The sequence below is a fragment of the Aegilops tauschii genome, chromosome 4 (assembly GCF_002575655.3).
Source record: "Aegilops tauschii subsp. strangulata cultivar AL8/78 chromosome 4, Aet v6.0, whole genome shotgun sequence".
Classification (NCBI taxonomy): Eukaryota; Viridiplantae; Streptophyta; class Magnoliopsida; order Poales; family Poaceae; genus Aegilops; species Aegilops tauschii.
In genome coordinates this window covers 41778437-41796889 of record NC_053038.3, presented here as the reverse complement: position 1 = coordinate 41796889, position 18453 = coordinate 41778437, and the positions used below count along the sequence as shown (strand labels likewise).

General features: G+C 50.1%; 2 long non-coding RNA genes across 2 annotated transcripts; one reads left to right on the top strand and one right to left on the bottom strand.

The window, feature by feature from the left end:
* The first annotated feature begins 8457 nt into the window (after positions 1 to 8457).
* Positions 8458 to 9179, top strand: LOC120962722 (uncharacterized). The gene is made up of 2 exons (XR_005753547.3): positions 8458 to 8970; positions 9086 to 9179. It is a non-coding gene; the product is annotated as an uncharacterized lncRNA (long non-coding RNA).
* A 73-nt stretch (positions 9180 to 9252) lies between these two features.
* LOC123493582 (uncharacterized) lies at positions 9253 to 15699 on the bottom strand. Its single transcript, XR_006662151.2, has 4 exons — positions 14568 to 15699; positions 12163 to 12369; positions 11473 to 12082; positions 9253 to 11303 (listed from the first exon to the last, which is right to left on the bottom strand). It is a non-coding gene; the product is annotated as an uncharacterized lncRNA (long non-coding RNA).
* Between the last annotated feature and the right edge of the window lie 2754 nt (positions 15700 to 18453).

Genomic DNA, 18453 nt, shown 5'->3' with positions numbered 1-18453 from the left:
GGGCCAACTCTTGTGCAATATCTGGAAGAGACATTTGCCAACCTACGCAAGATCAACCTTAAGCTGAACCCTGAGAAGTGTGTCTTCGGCATTCCCTCCGGCAAGCTTCTCGGATTCTTTGTGTCGCAGCGCGGGATCGAGGCAAACCCAGACAAAATCAAAGCTATTGAGCAGATTGAGGCACCCGAGCGGATCAAAGATGTGCATCGGTTCATTGGCTGCGTCGCCGCCATGAGCCGATTCATCTCCAAGTCCGTGGAGCGTGCCCTTCCCTTCTTCAAAATCTTGAAGAAGGCAGGCCCAATGGAGTGGACCCCAGAAGCCGAGGCGGCGTTGCAGGATCTGAAGAAATACCTTTCCTCCATGCCAATACTGGTTGCGCCTAAACCACAAGAGCCTTTGCTGCTGTATCTAGCGGCGACGAATCAAGTGGTCAGCGCCGCACTGGTGGCACAGAGGGAGGTCGACGAGGAGGCAGTGGCGACGGCAGAACCTGCGGCTGGAAAGCCAAAGATTCCCCCGGCAGGGCCTGATGCCGGCAAGGCAAGGCCCCCGGCAGAGTCTGATGCCACCAAGGCAGTGCCTGCGCAGTCAGGTGAGGTGGTGCAGAAGAAGAAGATGATGCAGCACCCAGTTTACTTTGTCAGCTCCCTCTTGCGGGGGGCTAGGTCGAGGTACTCCGGTGTGCAAAAGTTGCTCTTTGGCCTCCTTATGGCCTTGAGGAAGCTGCGTCATTACTTCCAAGCCCACGAGATCACTGTCGTCACCCGCCTCCCATTGCAACGGATACTGCATAATTCAGATGCAACCGGAAGGATTGTGGAATGGGCCTTGGAGTTGTCAAGTTTTTGTTTGAAGTTTGAAAGTACCTCGACAATCCAGAGCAGAGTCTTGGTGGAGTTCATTGCAGAATGGACCTCAACCCCCGACGAAGAAATCCAGGAGACCGCTCTCCCCGGCAAGGAAGCAGACCGCGACTGGATCATGTACTTTGATGGGGCTTTCTCGCTGCAAGGCGCCGGTGCCGGCGTGCTGCTCGTCGCGCCCACCGGAGAGCACCTCAAGTACGTGGTCCAGATGCACTTTCCCAGGGAGATGTCCACCAACAACACTGCGGAGTACGAGGGGCTGCTTGCCGGTCTCAGGATCGCGGTAGACCTCGGGGTTAAGAAGCTCATCGTCAGGGGTGACTCGCAGCTTGTTGTCAGACAGGTCAACAAGGATTACCAGAGCCCATTGATGGAGGCTTACGTAGATGAAGTGAGGAAGCTGGAGGAGCGCTTTGACGGTATCCAAGCGGAGCACGTTCCACGAGCGGAGAACGATATCGCCGATTACCTGTCGAAGCGTGCTGCATTCAAGCTACCTGTGGAACCAGGTACCTTTTTGCTCCGGTTAACTCAGCCATCCGTCGAACCATCAATGGGGCAGAACAAGTGGAGGAAATCAGGTCCCGACAAGTACTTTCCCGCCGAGCCCCCTGGGACGGCCGGCAAAGACGTTGCCGTGCACACCGAGCCTGCCCAAGAGCAACTGGCTCCGGCAGGGCGTCAAGCCCTGGCCGTAGAGACAGCCGCTCCCATGGCGGAAGAGATGCCTTTGGTCCTTGCCGTCGAGCCCCAGGCTCCGGCATGGGCGCAACATACCGTCCGATTCCTCCAAACAGGGGAGCTTCCTGAGGAGCAGGAAGAAGCGGAAATAGTAGCCCATCGGTCTGCCCTGTACCAGTTCTTCGATGACGTCGTGTACAGGAGGAGGCCGAACGGTGTGAAATTGAAGTGCATCCCCTGGGAGGAAGGACTGGAGCTGTTGGCGGAGATACATGGAGGCATATGTGGCTCCCACATAGGGTCGAGGGCCCTTGCCGGCAAGGCGTTCCGGCAAGGTTTCTTCTGTCCCACCGCCCTCCAGGATGCGACAATACTAGTAACCAAGTGTGCAGCGTGTCAGTTCCATTCAAAGAAGCTTCATCAACCAGCTCAAGCCCTTCAAACAATCCCTCTCTCTTGGCCATTCTCGGTTTGGGGGCTCGATATACTGGGCCCCTTCCCCCATGCTGTCGGGGGCTTTGAGTACTTGTACGTCGCAGTTGACAAGTTCACAAAGTGGCCGGAAGTGGAAGCAGTGAGAAAGGTGACCGCACAGTCAGCCGTCAAGTTCTTCAAGGGACTAGTCTACCGTTTTGGTGTGCCGAACAGAGTCATCACCGACAACGGCACGCAGTTCATAAGCCACACCTTCATGCAATGCATTCAAGACCTCAGCAGCAAGGTCTGTTTTGCTTCCGTGGCACACCCACGGAGCAACGACCAAGCGGAGAGGGCAAATGCTGAAGTGTTGCGAGGCCTAAGAACAAAGACTTGACAAGCTGCACAAGAGCGGAAGGCGCTGGATTGATGAATTGCCAGCGGTTCTTTGGTCGATCAGGACGACGCCAAATCGAGCCACCTCCCAGACACCTTTTGCCCTGGTATACGGGGCAGAAGCAGTTCTCCCCACGGAACTTATATACGGGTCACCTCGAGTGCCCGCTTATGATGAGCTTGAGCAAGAGCAGTTGCGCCAAGATGACGCAGTGCTCCTTGAGGAATATCGTCTTCGGGCGGCTGTGAGGGTAGCACGCTACCAGCAAGCCTTGCGCTGCTACCATAGCCGCAAGGTTCATGCCCAAAGCTTTGAGGAAGGCGACCTTGTTCTTCGGCGCGTTCACTCGGCCAAGAAAACCAACAAGTTGACGCCAAAGTGGGAAGGCCCTTATCGGGTAATACGAGTCACCTGGCCCGGCGCAGTCCACCTGGAGACCGAAGATGCTGTCCCAGTGAGTAATTCCTGGAACATCGAGCATCTTCGCAAGTTTTACCCATAAGGCGCAGCTTGCCGCCCCCCCGGCAAGCCACCTTTTTGTACAAGCTTTGCCGGCAAGGCATGTAACCCTTTGTACAAAGCCAGGCGCAGACCCTGAGCATAAATAAATGAAGCGCTAGCGCCCTAAGTTGTAGCATGCATGCTAGGTCGAGTATCTTCCTTGGTTAGGGCTGATAGTGCTTAGCGGCGACTAACCCCTAGCCTAGAGGTCGAGTGCGCGTCTCTCTATTCTTTTCTGTCCTCTTTTGGTTCGCAGGGCACGTGAGCACTTCTGCTGAGCTACTTGGAAGAAAAGGCACGGACCGACGTCCTAACCCCGGCAAACCAAAGTTGCCGGGGGCTGCAAGTACAAGGATCCAACCACGGCGAGATGAGGTTGCCGGGGGCTGCAGATCCAGATAAGTCTTTTATCCCGTGTCATGCATTTCGTTATGAGATTGGGATATGTGAAACCTTGTTTTATTTCCAGGCCACCGTGCTCCCCTTTTTCTATACCCAAGGATTATCTCCTAGGCCCGGATTGGGTTGTAGTCGCGGCGGCAAGGAAATAGAACAAGGAGCCTAAGCCCGCTTCATCCCTGCCTCCGCCAAGGGCGCGAGAATGGTCGAGCGAAGTGGGGGGACGACAAGGCCTATTGCTGGGCGGGAAACGTTTATCTTAAATAGTAACAAGGATTCACTCCTTGTCGTGGGTTCCATCCACGAACGAAAACCCCGGCAAACACCCCTTTTTCATTAAAAACATCCCGTACAGGTACAGTTCATACGAAATGAAAAACATGAACAAGGGGGATTACAAGCTTTAAATTTAACAAGGCCCGAAGGCTTACAGATTAAAAAAGAGATAAGATGCCCGTGATCCCTTTCTTGTCCCTCTCCTCAGGAGGCAGGTCAAGGAGGCGAAAGGGCAAAAGGGGCGCCTAGGCGAGCTACGAGCAGCAGAAAGCACCAAGAGAACACCTCGGTGGCCGCCCACGGATGGGACGGTGATGACAGTGCCGGGAAAGGAGCTCGAAGACAAGGCGGCAGGACCGGCAATACGCGATGAAGGCGTCGGTGCCCGCGTACTCGGAGTTGACGGCCTTGCCGCCCGCCCTCTTCCTCTTCCGCAGTCTCCCGACGCCAGCCGCCCAAGGAGACGGCCCTGAGAAGTTCAAGGAGCTAGCCCCTCCCCCGGCAAAACTCTACCGGAGGAGCGGCCAGGTGCAGATGCTGCGGCTGCCGCACCCGCCCAGGCGTGGGGCGTCCGACGCCTAGTCGGACTCGTCCCCGTCATCTGCCCCGCTATCCTCCTCGTCACTTTCGCTCGAGGAAGAGCTTCCATCGTCGGAATCTCCATCGGAGGTGTCGGCGTTCTGGGAACGGGGGTCCGCAGACTTGCCTGCCTGCGGCCCACAGCGTGGCCAAGCAGCAGGCCGTACGGCCCATCTTCGTCAACAAGGCACCCAAGACCCTCGCGAGGCGGATGACACAAGACCGCCTCTGGAAGTGGCCTAGCCAAGAAGGCTCACGAGGAGCGGAGATATCAAGGCGAGGCAAACCTCACGAGGCTTTCGTGACGTGAGCCACGACGAACGGTACCAGGCGGGTGCCAGGCGGGCGCCAGTGCGCGCAGCGTCCCTATTTCCTCTTTGGTGCTAAGGAGGCTAGCGCAGGAGAAGAGTATCGAGGCATCAGGCAAAGGTTGCCATATTGGTGCAACGAGACCAAGACCAGGAGGACGGCAAGGCGGAGGTCATCATGGAGCCCAAGACGGCGTCACCCCAGAGCTTTTCGCAGGCGAAGACCGCTTTTGTCAGGATAGCTTGTACTAGCTGTCCCCCTTCAAATTTGCCCACCGTGGTTGGCTCCCTTCCCGCTCGATATTTGGGAAGAGAACCAGGGCCTATATAAGTAGAGCTAGCCACCACAGTAGAGGCATCGAATCCTCACGCCACAAGTTCATACGCACAAGAACACCTCAACCTCACGAGGCTGTTCTTCCCTTGTACTGTTCATCATCAGCCCAAGAGGCAATCCACCACCACCACACTGGAGTAGGGTATTACACCACAACGGTGGCCCGAACCAGTATAAACCTCGTGTCTTTCTGTGTTGCGAGTTTGTCGAGTTCGTCCGCGAGATCTTAGCGAGCTAGAGCGTAGATCGGTAGGAGGGAGAAACTTCGCGCGCACCCCAGTGTTCGAACCTTAAGGGTTTGCCGGAACCCCACATCCGACAGGAGGAGCTCTCCACGCAGCACTTCAGGCGAGTCCCGAAGTCTCCGAAGACCTTGAAGGAGAGTAGGCCATCCTCCATTAATTTGAAGTAGAGGACGAGCCCCGCCGTCAGGCTGTGGATGCGAGCGAATGTCTTCCATCCACGACGGAGGTACATGACCCGAGGAGCCGGGAAGTCGACGTCGACCCACGTGCCCCCATTCCCACAGCCCCTCATGTGCAATCTGAGGGATTGGGGCGGGTCACGCTCCATCTCCCGAGCAAACGGGGCGAGAAGACAAAGACGGCGACGCGGAGGCCTACGCAGCCTGATGAAGAACTCGCGGGGCTGGTCTCCAACATGGCCTTCCATCGGAAAAGGCATCATTGGCGGGGGCGAAGCCGGCGCGCCGCCCCGTCCTCCTCTTCCCTGGGCACCACGACCTCTGCCCCGGCCTCGCCCCCTCCCCCTTCCCCTCGCGTCTGGCTCTACCACCGCGGGCTCAGGAGGAGGAGGGACGCGCTGTCGAGCGGCGACCCTCGCCGCCACCGTCGAGGGACCGGGATTCCCTTTCTCCATGGCAAGTGAAAGGAAGAAGCAGAAGCAGGAGGAGATAGATGACAGAAGAGTGTGGGATGCCATCCCCCTTTCCCCTCCTTATAAAGGGGCGGGTTCGGGGCTCGGCCGCCCCGCTCGGCCAACCCAGCCACCAGAGGCGCAGGGAATCGAGACCGATCGGCTGCCCCAATTAGCGACGGCCCGGTTTCCCGCCTCCACCGCTTGCCACCCCAAGTGCATGGAGGACGCGTGGTGAACGTACAGAATCGAGGGGATGGGTGGAGCGACCTCTCCCCACCCCGTGATCATGGGGTGTGGACGCCTTGAAGACCGTGACCCGGCCCCGCGCAGTAAATGAGCCGCGCCTCCACGCCTCCCTCTTTTTATGGGGAAGGCGCGAGCCGCCTCTTTACCATGATGTGACGCATGCATGCGGAAACCGCCCCACGCATGCCGCCCACGTCATGCACACCCCTCCACGCCGCGCATTCAACACGGGTCGTGGGAAGCGCAGTGCGCGAAAAATTTCACCGCGGTAAAAACCACCCCGCCTGCCCGCGCACCGTTTGGGGCCTGGCCCAACAACGTGTCGCGCTTATGTGTGGCCTAGGCCCGGGGGCTCCTGTCGGTGTACAAAAGAAGGGGTGCACCTTTGTACCCCTTTACCTGTGCACGGGCAGTCGGAGCCGCGCCCACGGCCACAACAAGCAGAGCAGGGGAGGTGAACCGAGGTAAAACCGAAGCCCGAGGCAGCCAGAGCAACGCCAAGACCAAGGACGCAAAGAAGCAGAGGGGCGGAGCAGTTTCCCCCGGCAAGACCCTTGCCGGGGACGGCCTCAGCAGCCCCGGCAAGGCCCTTGCCGGGGTAGCACGCCCAAACACCAACAGAGCGAGCCACCCTTGAGCCCACGTCCCCAACACCATCAACCACGTTGGACCAAGGCTCGGGAGGCACCTCTGTGGTGGCATGCAGATCTTTGTGAAGATAAGGAATATTCAAGATCAGATGAGGATTAGAAGGCGGCGATCCTCGGCAAGATCCTTGCCGAGGGGTACCACAAGACCCCCGGCAAGATCCTTGCCGGGGACGACAGCGCGCCACGGCAAGGCCCTTGCCGGGCCACCCGGCAAGGCCCTCGCCAAGGGCGCCAGCAGGGCCACTGCCAGACCCGCACCAACCAAGTTTCCACCGCTGTTCGCATGCAGCTGCCAGCCCAACCAGCTGGGCAGGCACCTGCGTGGCAACATGCAGCTCCCAGGCCAAACTCATCAAGCGCCTGCGTGGCGGCATGCAGATCTTCGTGGAGGCTCCACCACCGCGCCACCTCAGCTGTCTGCCTGCCTACATGGCACCGCACGCATCACTTGCCGGGGCGCGTGTCGAAGCGAGGAGGAGCGGCGACGGACGGGACGGGCCTCGCCCCGTCCCCGATAAAGCTAGGGGACACCTCAGCGGCGCATTAAATGCGACTTGTCCTGTAATACGAGCGATAAGCCCGCAATGCTGTACACCTTTTCACCTCCTGTATGCCACTGTGGCAGCCCCTTTCGACTATAAAAGGAGGCCCATGGCATACTGGAGAGGGATTCGGCTCTTTGGAACCACGCACCCCACCATAGCTAGTTCGAGAGCTCAAGAACTCTCTGAAGTACACCCATCAAAGCAGGACTAGGGTTTTACGCATCCTCGCGGCCCGAACCTGGGTAAACGATCCTTGTGCTGATTACTAATCCTGCTCTTTTCACAACCCTGCGCCCCGGTAACCGTAGTAGGGATTCTTGTGATCCCATAGGTGTCGTTCCACACCGACACTATGTGACACTTTCGTCTGTTTTGGCTAGTAATGGTGTTAAGTCTGGCCAAAAGGGACCATTTTACCCCTAGTGTAATATGTGACCTGATTATTTACATGCAAACACAGAGGTCTCATTGTTAAATAAACAAACAAAAAATAGTACTATGTGTATAATCATAAAAAAAGTATTGCAGGGGAATAATAATAATAATAATATGAGTGAAACAATGGCGACAAATTATTTTTTTGCGGGATAAAAAGAACAATGACGACAGACCCAATCTATCAAGAGCTAGCTTCTACCGGTGGCGTGAGGTAATAGATGAGCGTGCATTGTTCCAGGCAAAAATCGGTTAAGCTGCTAGCATCCTTGCTTACTGTGCTTGCTTTGCACGTAGTGTGTTAGCTCCTTTGAAGCACCGATACGCACACAAGTACTACACGACAAGCATGCACACACACTCAGTAAGCACACACGCACTAACGCATGCAAGTGGCAGCAAGCGCGCAGCCATCACGCACGCAGCACGGTACCAGCAAGGCAGCAAGCACGCGGCGGCCGCGGTGGCAGCAATAGCCGGGGGCACACTCGCGCAGTCGAGCCCAAATACTCGATCCAACCTTTTTTCTGACATATTACTACCAGGGGCAGCATTGTCTTTCTACATGCCATTTAACAACGCCGGATGGAAAAATGGATGAACGTGTTAGATAGGGAACAAAATAAAGTTTACGTGTCAAGAATGGAAGAAAAAAGTTTTTTGGGCCAAAAAGGGAAACAAAATTTAAGAAAGGGCCAAATAAGGAATTCTCTCTTTCTTATGATAAAGTAACAATTCTTTCACAAAGTAAAGTATGAATCAGAAACTTCATTGAAAACTAACAAACTATGATCTCAGTCATTGAAGCAATTGCAATTTATCATACCATTGGAAAGAATCAATTCAAGATCTTTTCAGCAAGTTCACATACTCAACTATCATTTAATCTTTCACAATTGCTAACACTCACGTGATACTTATGCGTTCAATGTTTCAATCAGACACAAGGCTTATGGTTTCACATTCCAACCTTTTACCTCAAGGATAATGCCCCATCCTAGGTGCAGCGATGGGCGACGGTGGCGGCGCTCGCAGGGGCGGCCGCCGGCGGCAACATCGCAGGACGTCGACGCGCCCAAGATCCCCGGCTTCTCGAACGATTTCATGCTCGTACGCCCCCTCCCCCCCTCCTCCCCGCATTTCCCGAGCGCGTGGAGCAGCCGGCCCCGGTTCCTGATTTCGAGCCCATGGCCGGGTGGCCGGCGGAGCTCCGTTCTGTCGGGCGCGTGACCCGGAGCCTCCCGATTCTGAACCCGTGGCCGGGTGGCCGGCAGAGCTCCGTTCTGGTCGGGCGCGTGACCCCGGAGCCTCCCGATAGCGAGCCCGTGGCCGGGTGGCCGGCGGAGATCCATTCTGGCCGTTCCTCACCCCGTGCGGCGCCAACGACGCTGTCCACCCGGCGCCACCGACCGTTCTCCCCCGGCGGCCTCCTGCAAGCATAGCGATGAGAGGTTCATGTCGTCATCTGCTGCAGTTCACTATTTTGTGTTTTCTGAAGATAAATGGAAGTGCAAATGCAGTCCGCTAGTGATTTGCTCTTAAGGTTCATTTTACTTATGTTTGTAGGAAAAAAGGGTGGTGTGCTTCGGTTGGATGCCCCGTTACTAAACAATCTTGTTGAAAAACTGCAGTTTGTTGTAAATATATATGTTTGAGTCTACGCCCTTTTGCTCTCTACCTCCGCTGTCCAGAGTTCTGTGGTATTCTCTGAGTACTTGTCAATGTATGTCTAGGTGCAAGTGCGCTGATGTGCTACCCATTTCCGTCAGCATATTCAGGACTTCAGGCAGGCTGTTGTTCAGCCCAAGCAAGCCACTAATAATCAGTTAAAGGAAATTTGGCAGCGGCCGCCTGCTGACTTTGTCAAAGTTAACTTTGATGCTGCCTTTTATGCGGATACTGGACATGGAGCCTGGGGGTGTGTTTTTCGTTCAGATCAAGGTGATTTCTTGGCGGCCAGACGGATATATGCAGCACATCTCGGGACCTCTGCATGCCGAGACGATGACAGGTTTGAGGGCAGCAGAAGCGAGTGCTGAATTTGGTCTACACAGAGTGGTACCCGAATCTGACTCCAAGGTCCTTGTCCAAGCTCTGAACTCTGATGATTACGACCGGGCCACGATTGGTGTCCTATTACACGAGACGCATAGTGTATGTCATGCAAACTTTGAGTCATTTAGTTTCAATATTTGTAAAAGGGACTGTAATAAGGCGGCCCATGAACTAGCCGCGTTTGGCTTCAGGGCAAGAGCTGCTGATCTTTCGTGGATCGAGCAGGCTCCAGACTGTGTTTCGGTGCTGGTCGCCAGCGAGATCGCTGCGCGGGTTTAGTAATAGAATGAATTTTTCGGTTAAAAAAAAGAAGCTGAGAATTGCCTATAATAGAGTGAAAGATTTAACAACGAGAAGGCTGAGTTTGAGCAAGCTTCCTTCAGAAAAGGTACAATTCCTTGTCTCTGACCTCTTTCTTGTGTGCCTGTCGCTAGCTAGCGATGTTTTTGTTGAATTTTTTTGTGAAGTTCACCCTCGGCATGGACAGCATGTCATGGACCCTCTGTTCCTAGGGGGCTGATTGTATTTTTATGAGGGGGATATTATTCTTTTTAGCAGTTCATCACGCCATCGTGTTAGTACTGTTGAACTGATGAATTTGAGCGTTTGTACTGATACTGTCATTTCGTTGTACTGATTCTGAGGACAAAATACGAATGTTTGAAGCACTAGGGGGGGTAACCATTGTACAGGACTTCATGTGTGCCTTCATCATCGAAAAATAGACTGAATATCGACAAGTTCTAAGGTTGAATAAATGAATCATACAGAATATTGTCAAAACCCCGCATTTTTCTCCCTAAAACAAACTTATGTACTTGCATACAACCCTCTTTGAACCTGGACGGCACCTAGTGCTCAACTTGGATGATGACCAGTGTTCAACATGAGGACGCCAATCGTATTTTTTTTGCTGAACGGACCAGTGCTCAACTCTGCACTTCATTCTTTCTGCAACTTGACCTTTTTATGCTCTAAACTTTCACAAGGTATTTGTTTTCTATCAGTAAGTGTTCTTTTCTTCTGGGCATTCATTTTTTTGTACCTTTTGCACAATAATATTCAAACTTATGGTACTAGAGAGTTTGTACTTCTCCAAAAATAATCACTCGAAGCTCTTTTTGTTTTAGTTTTAAATTTTCCTTCTCATCCTTACAGACGGCGTCATCGCCATTGTACCTGCATGGTTTATATAGTTGAGCGGACTTATATTTTTACCATTCCCTTGTTTTAAGAACTTCTGTTTTCTTCTCCACACTTTCTACCGGACAAGTCTTGAATGATATTTTCACTATTTTTCTTTGTTTTACCTCATCGAACAAGGGAACAACACATTATAAGAAACAAAATACACATTTGAAGAAACAAAATAGGGGAATAACCATTGCACATGATCTCATGTGTGCCTTCATCATAGAAAAATAGAGTGGATATCTCCAAGTTCTAAGGTTGAGCAAATCAAACATACATAATATTGTCCAAAAACCCGCATTTTTTCTCACTAAAACAAACTTCTGTACTTGCATACAATCATCTTTGAACTTGGACGGCATCTAGCGCTCAACTTGGACGATGACCAGTGCTCAACTTGAACGGAGGAGATTGCCGTTGCTTTTAAACATGAATGCTTCTAAAGACACTAGGAATTGCTTCAGAACTTCTTTATACTTTTCAACATGAGGGTTCTCTCATCTGGGCCAAGAAGTAACCTATACATCTTATTTTTGTTCTGCAAGAACGAAACACTACAATAATTAACAACTAATCTATCAGTACATCCAGAACAATTTCAGTTTTCAGAACAAACTTCCATTGATGTGTTAAACTCTGAATCTGTATATAGGACATGATGGGTCTCAGGCTACTTACAAAATAGGTTGCATTAGGGGAGAAATTACCTCTATCTCCTGCCCGGATAGAGGATACGTACTTCCAATACACGAACAACAGAACTGAAGTGGCTCTTGTCACCGATCTGCAGTCGCTCCAGCCTCCCTTGTGCTGCATTCAGGGAGAAAATAAATTAGTGACAGAAAGGGGATTTAGAGAGGAAGAGAAACAGAGGGGGAGGGCATTATAATGAAGTGCAAGATCATTATTTACTTGCAGCTGAGAAATGGATCAATGCTTAACTATAACGAAGTGCAGACATAGTGAAAAAGCATCAAAATGTTGATCAACTAATACTAAATTCTCTTAAAAAACCAACACTAACATGTATTGTTTGCTTAGTCTGGGATGGACTGTCAGAATTTCTAAAGGCACTTAATTACCTTTATTGCACACATAATATTTCAGGATTTCCTCAAGATTTTGCACATTTAAAGCATAATGCAACGAAAAGAACACACAACTTGAACTGAGAATCAAAATGAAAGTTGGGGTAGCATGCCTGTGAGAGGGAGGTCGAGGGCAGCAGGGCGTGCAGTGGGCCAAGGACTTAGCTGTACGGGGCCGGCAGCGGCGCTAGCGTGCGAAGAACCCCAGCCACAGTTCAGAGAGTACAAACTAAATGAATAGTAGCTGATCCATCAGCGAGCATGAATCAGAAAGAAAATGTTCAAAGAAAAATGAGATGGCGTTCTCACTGTGTGGGTGCTCAATGGGTGCAGCGCTGGGTGAAGATGGTGGTCGCAGTAACACTTGGACTGCGGTCATAGCTTGACTTGGACAGCTCCCAACGATTGTGGATCCCCTGGCTGCTGCAAGTTTGACTTGGTGAAGATGGTGCAGCAGCAAGTTCAACTTTGTGTGATAACTTTGCTGCTTGAGAACCTGGGGTGTCCGTCCTCGAACTGCAGGCATGTAGATTTTCAAATGATGAAAGTCACAAAAGTGAGCTATTTTTGTTTTACTTCAAATAACTCAACATGAAAAAGACAAATACAGATAAATATTATTTTGTGCGACATTCTGAAGCAGATGTCAGTTTGACCTTTTTAACTACTTTTTTGCACAAGGAGATGATGTTATTGAACTGGCTAGGTACATTCAGTTTTACCTAGTATGGTTGGACTAGTAATGCAAGCACTGATTCCAAGGTTTTATAGAGATCAGTAGCCATCCAACTATGAATTGCATGCAAACCAATCTGCATACACTAGCGAACATTGAAACAAAGAACCCCTGTTTCTCAACTTTGAACTTTTGTATGGGCTTTCCCTCAACTTATTTTATCCGCGAGTCTGAATTGATGCAAGTATATAAGAATACCAAACATTTATTACCTGAACCTGAAAAGGATCTGAGACAGGTTGCCCTGGAACTGCAACTTGTATCTTTTACTGCTCATCTTTAACATTAAGAAAGTACTAATCAGTACTAGTATTTGTGTAAGTCATACTGATCAGTACTGCTGCTTGCCGTACTGATGAGCACTAGTACTGATCGCTAACACAGAGAATTTTTCATCTAGTTGACTTTTAACATTATATTAGAAAAAGTGAGCTACAAAATAAAAACTACAGAATAGAAGCATTGGCTCATATTAGAAACGATGAGCTACGAAATAAACAACCAGATGCGAATTTGCTTCAAGTCAGGTTTGCTATTTTTGTGAATTTGATGCATGTTGCACTATAGGACTGCTACTGGTTTGCAAGTTGGACTTGAGTACTTTTAGATTGTTTGCATAGTTTACTGCCGAAATCTAAACCACAAAGGAACACATCGGCATTACCAATCGTATATAGCAAAACTGAACTTTCTGCGTCTACTGTTGTTTTTACAGAGTGGACTTATGTTTTCTTATGTACTTGAACTATTAAAGTTTTTGAAAATTGCCACTATCACACATATTATAGTTGAAAACCCTTGCTAGACTAGGCACCCCCCAAATCCTGCACAACAAAGCATCCCCCAAGTGAATTGTAGTAGCCTCTCTCTCTCTCTATGTCTCTTTTTTGCATCTCTCTCTCTATGTCTCTTTTTTGCATCTATGAGCAGTCCCCCAAAGAACTCCTGAACTTTCAGTTGGATCAAAATCTAGATTACAAGAAAAATGGCCTTCATGGATGGCAGTATGTGAACTGAAGAGTAGGAGAGGAGGAGCACGAAGGTGTTTCTCACCAATCGTGTTCCTGATGGCGTGGTGGATGGCAAGAATCCATGGCTGAACAGGAGGTCGAGACGTCGTGGAAGGAACTCCAGGGGTACGTTTCGTTACGAGGGTTTGCACATGGATGAACTGACTGACCCATTTTCCTTGTACTGAACCTTCTTTGTATGGAAGCTTGTTTTCCAGAAATTTAAGACTATGCAAATACTACGTACAATATGGACATTTAGTAAGTCTGAACTGATCTTTTTGGCACTTTTTGCACCGAGGTAATAGAAGTGAACCTGTGACGAAGAATAGAAATCAAAAAGAAATTTTTTGGAGGTGGAATAAGACGTCGGAGATCGGGTGGACCGGCTACACCTCCTCCTCTGGACTGATTGCTCCGGCGAAGTGGAGCTGACGGAGGCGGAGATCATGAGCAGCGTGATTTGGCCACTACAGGGAATCCCATTGACTACCAAGTCATCCTTGCTATTCCAGGATGATGTCCAGAGCACTGCGATGGGGGTGGAGGATCCGGTGTCGCCGGAGGGAATGGCGACTAGAGCAAATAAGTTTAGACAGAAGCTATTTGCTTTCTATTCCTGGTGGTGTTTATTCAGCAAGGGCACCAGGGATGACTAGAGCAAATAAGTTTAGCCATCCCTATGGTGTTTATTCAGGATCCATGCAAAGTAAAGTAGCATCTGTTTTCGAAATGGATGGTTATAGGTTTAGACAGAAGTTAAGTTTCAGCAATGCCCTTGCGGCAAAGAAAACTAAAATGTATCATTTGCCTCAGGACTCTACACATTTAAAGTATAATGCACTGAAAAGAACACACAAGTTAAACTGAAAATCAAAATAAAAGTTGGGGTAGCATGCCTGTGAGGAAGGAGGTTAAGGGCAGCAGGGTGCACAGTGGGCGAAGGACGCACAAGGAAGATGAGTTACCTCATCGCTAGGCTGCGAGGCGACCTCCATCTTGGAGGTCCTCGGGTTGGAGTGCATCGGCAACGAGTGGTGGGGCTGCGACAGGGGACAGGTTGGAGCGGTGGCTCTGCAGAGATGATGACGGCATGAGGTGTTGCGGCTTGGAGCAGCAACAAGAGAAACATAGGAACCGCCAACATGATGCTGGCAAGGTTGCACCTGAGGTTGGAAAACATAGTTAATTAATTAACTCATCTAATGTGATCATCCAAGAGTTCTAGTCTAGGGTATGTATAACACTAAACAAAATTTTAGAAATTGAACTAAAGTAGAATACGAATTTGAACTAAACGAGAATAAGAAATTAAACTCAACTAAAATAACAAATAGTTGAACTTTTCTTTCAATTCACATATTATCATGAAATAGTACCAGACTGTAAGGTTTAATACATGAAAGCAGAAATATATAAGCAGGCATCGCCGCCAGAAATACTTAGTGCACGAGAGAACCTGCACTGCTAGATTTGTTGAGAGAGTACTGAGGGCAGTACATCCCCATGGCAGATAGGTAATTTCAAGTTCTATGTGAACCAGCACTGCTGGATTTGTTAAGAAAGTACTAAGGGCAACACATCGCCTCCAAAGCTTCTGGGTGCAGGAGAAAACACGTCGTGCTTGGCCGCCTAGGATGCGTCCATCGACGCATCGCGTACTCAGAAACTTGAGGAGGCGCTTCAGGACTAGCCAAACCTGCTTATTGGAGAAGCCAAGAGGCTTCATGGCCTCTAACACTTTCTAGTAGTATTACCATAGTTGGAAACCATGGCGTTTAATCAAATGGTTCAGGGATCACTCCCAGTCAGTCCCACTGCTACCTGTGCTGCAGAGAACATGAATATAAAGCAGATGGTGACTCATCAATTTTTCTTTACGATATATCTAAACTTACAGAATTTTCAAACTTGCACTGACGATACTTTAGGTGATATATCTAAACTTTACAGAATTTTGAAGAAACTCGCTGCAAATCATTACTTATTTAGGTGATATATCTAAACTTACATAATTTTGAAACTTGCACTGATGATATTTCTGCACACACACCAACTATTTCTGTGATTTTTCATGGACTGACGATAGATTACACACCGAACTAATACTAAGTCTGGTACAAAAATTCTCTATCACGTAGTTGAACGGGCTCTCTTCGTAGTGGTGTACGGCCTGGGGTGGCGGAGGTGAACTGCCTGTGCGCTGAGGCGGCGGAGGGTGACACCAGAAAATTGGCCCGCGACACAGCACGGGCGCTTCGCCGGGAGGATGCCACACACGGCGTGGTGAGTGCACGATGCGGCAGCACGAGAAGGAGGGGCCGTGGCGATGGTCAGGGCGCAGGGCCATGTTGTTGGCCGGTGGTGTTGGTTAGGGAGCAGGGCCACAGCGATGGGCAAACACCAAAGTATTTTGCAATCAACCAATATAATCCAATATCAACTGGTTGAAGTGAACTGAACTATTATATTTTTGTTTTTTCCATTACACACACTGAACTTATCAAGGGAGATAGAAGTGAATTGAAGGGATTTGAATGCTGCAGCGGATCTTGGCTTCAATAAATCATGGCAATAAGTAATATTCCTTAGTCCAAATAAGTGATTTTTTTGTTAAGCAGCAGGAGCAGTTTACATTGGGTTTGGAACTTTGAATTAAACAGATCAGGTAGGGGGTGGCCATCTATCTATCTACAGTGGCATTGGGTGTGTGTATTCCTGTATCAAAGACTCAAATTGTTGTTGTGCATATCAAACTTTTTTAAGTGTTACTCACGGCCAAATAGATAGAATGTGTATGTTTTGTTCAGTACACCATGTTTATGTTGATCAGTACACCATGTGATGCAATTACAAAGTCTATTTCTTTCTGAAACAAGCAATATTCACAAAGGACCTAATTTCTAGGATCAGAAGGCACTTGTCTTGAACTGACAGATTTACAACAAATAGACCAAATTCGCGAACTAGATTAGCCGAATTTCTACACACACAAAAATGCACGGTGGGAACTTGTCGGACAGGAGCGGGCGAACTGCACGGTGCATCACTGCAGCCGTCCTCATTTTACTTCGAGCTCCTAATGGTGTTGCTCCTGCTGAAGAGGAGAGTAGGGGAGGTGGAAGATGGGGGCTGACCTGCGGATCCCACCGGTGGCCACCTGTTGGAGCTCCTCACCGTCTCGGAAGTAGAAAGAAAGGAGAGTGTGCACGCATGGCGACGTCGTCCTTGTCGTGACTATAGTGAACCGAAGTGGGAGCGGAGACAAACTGACTCAAAATATGAACCGGATAAGAGATATCCGGACGAGTGACAGCTAGATAGACAAGACTCCCAACAAGATGACGATAACGCGTCGGGTCAGGCAAGGGGTCACCATCAGTATCACGGAGGTGAACATTGGGCTCCATGGAAGTCTCACCAATGCGCTCATCGGTAAGAGCAGCACGAGCAAGAAGATCCTGTATATACTTTTCTTGGGATATAAAAAAGCCATCAGAGGTAGAAGAGACTTCAATCCCAAGAAAGTAGCGAAGAGGTCCAAGATCAGACATAAGAAACTGCTCACTAAGACGGGCCTTTACGAAGGCAATATACTCGGGGTCGTCGCCAGTGATGATCATGTCATCAACATAGAGAAGAAGAAGAGTCCGACCATGAGGAGAAAGGTGGACAAACAATGTTGGATCATGGGCACTCGCTGAAAAGCCAGCGGCAGTCACCACAGAGGCAAAACACTCAAACCAGGCGCGGGGGGCTTGCTTAAGGCCATAGAGAGAGCGACGAAGACGACATACCATGCCATCAGGAACAGAATAGCCCGGTGGTGGCTGCATGTAGACCTCCTCATGCAGCTCACCGTTAAGAAAGGCATTCTTAACATCAAGCTGAGATACAGACCAGTGGAGTGCAGAGGCCACGGCAAGAAGTGTACGAATAGTGGTCATATGGGCCACAGGAGCAAAAGTCTCGTCATAATCACGACCATGCTCCTGCTGAAAGCCACGAGCCACAAGGCGAGCTTTGTAACGCTCAAGAGAACCATCAGAGCGAGTCTTAACCTTGTAGACCCACTTACAAGTGATGGGGCGGACACCTGGAGGAAGAGAAACAAGATCCCATGTACCAGTGCGTTCAAGAGCAGCTATCTCCTCTGCCATCGCAAACTGCCATTCAGCATGAACAATAGCCTCGCGATAAGAAGTCGGCTGAAGAACAGCAGCACCAGCGGTTGAAAAACCAAGGCGATCAACAGGCGGAAGCGGACGAGGACGCAAGCCATAGGTAGGCTGAGACGAGGAGGATGGCACATCAGTAGACGCATCCACATTACGTGAACGACGAGTGTAATACTGAGGAAAAGATGGAAGGATACGAGGAGGAGTAGCCGAGGTAGAATCAGGAGGTGGAGACGAAGAAATCACCGGGGATGATGGTGTAGAATCCAGCAACACGCGAGGTGAGGAAACCATGGGAGATGAGGGCGGCAAATCGGCAAGATGTGGAGAAGTAGAGTGAGCAGGACGGAGAGACAAGGGCGCAACTGGAGTGACAGGTGTGTCGGGAAAAGTGAGGAAAGAGATATCCTCCACTGAAAAGGTCGAGGAAGATGCACGTGGGTAGAAGGGACGAGACTCATCAAAAGTCACATCCCGAGAAATACGCATCCGACGACCAATAGGATCCCAACAACAATAGCCCTTATGCTCGTCACTATAGCCTAAGAAAACACACTCAACAGACTGAGCGGTCAGTTTGGTGCGTTCGCGAGGGGCAAGAAGAACATAGCAAACACAACCAAACAAGCGAAGCGTCGAATAATCAGGAGAATGATCAAAGAGACGCTCAAAAGGA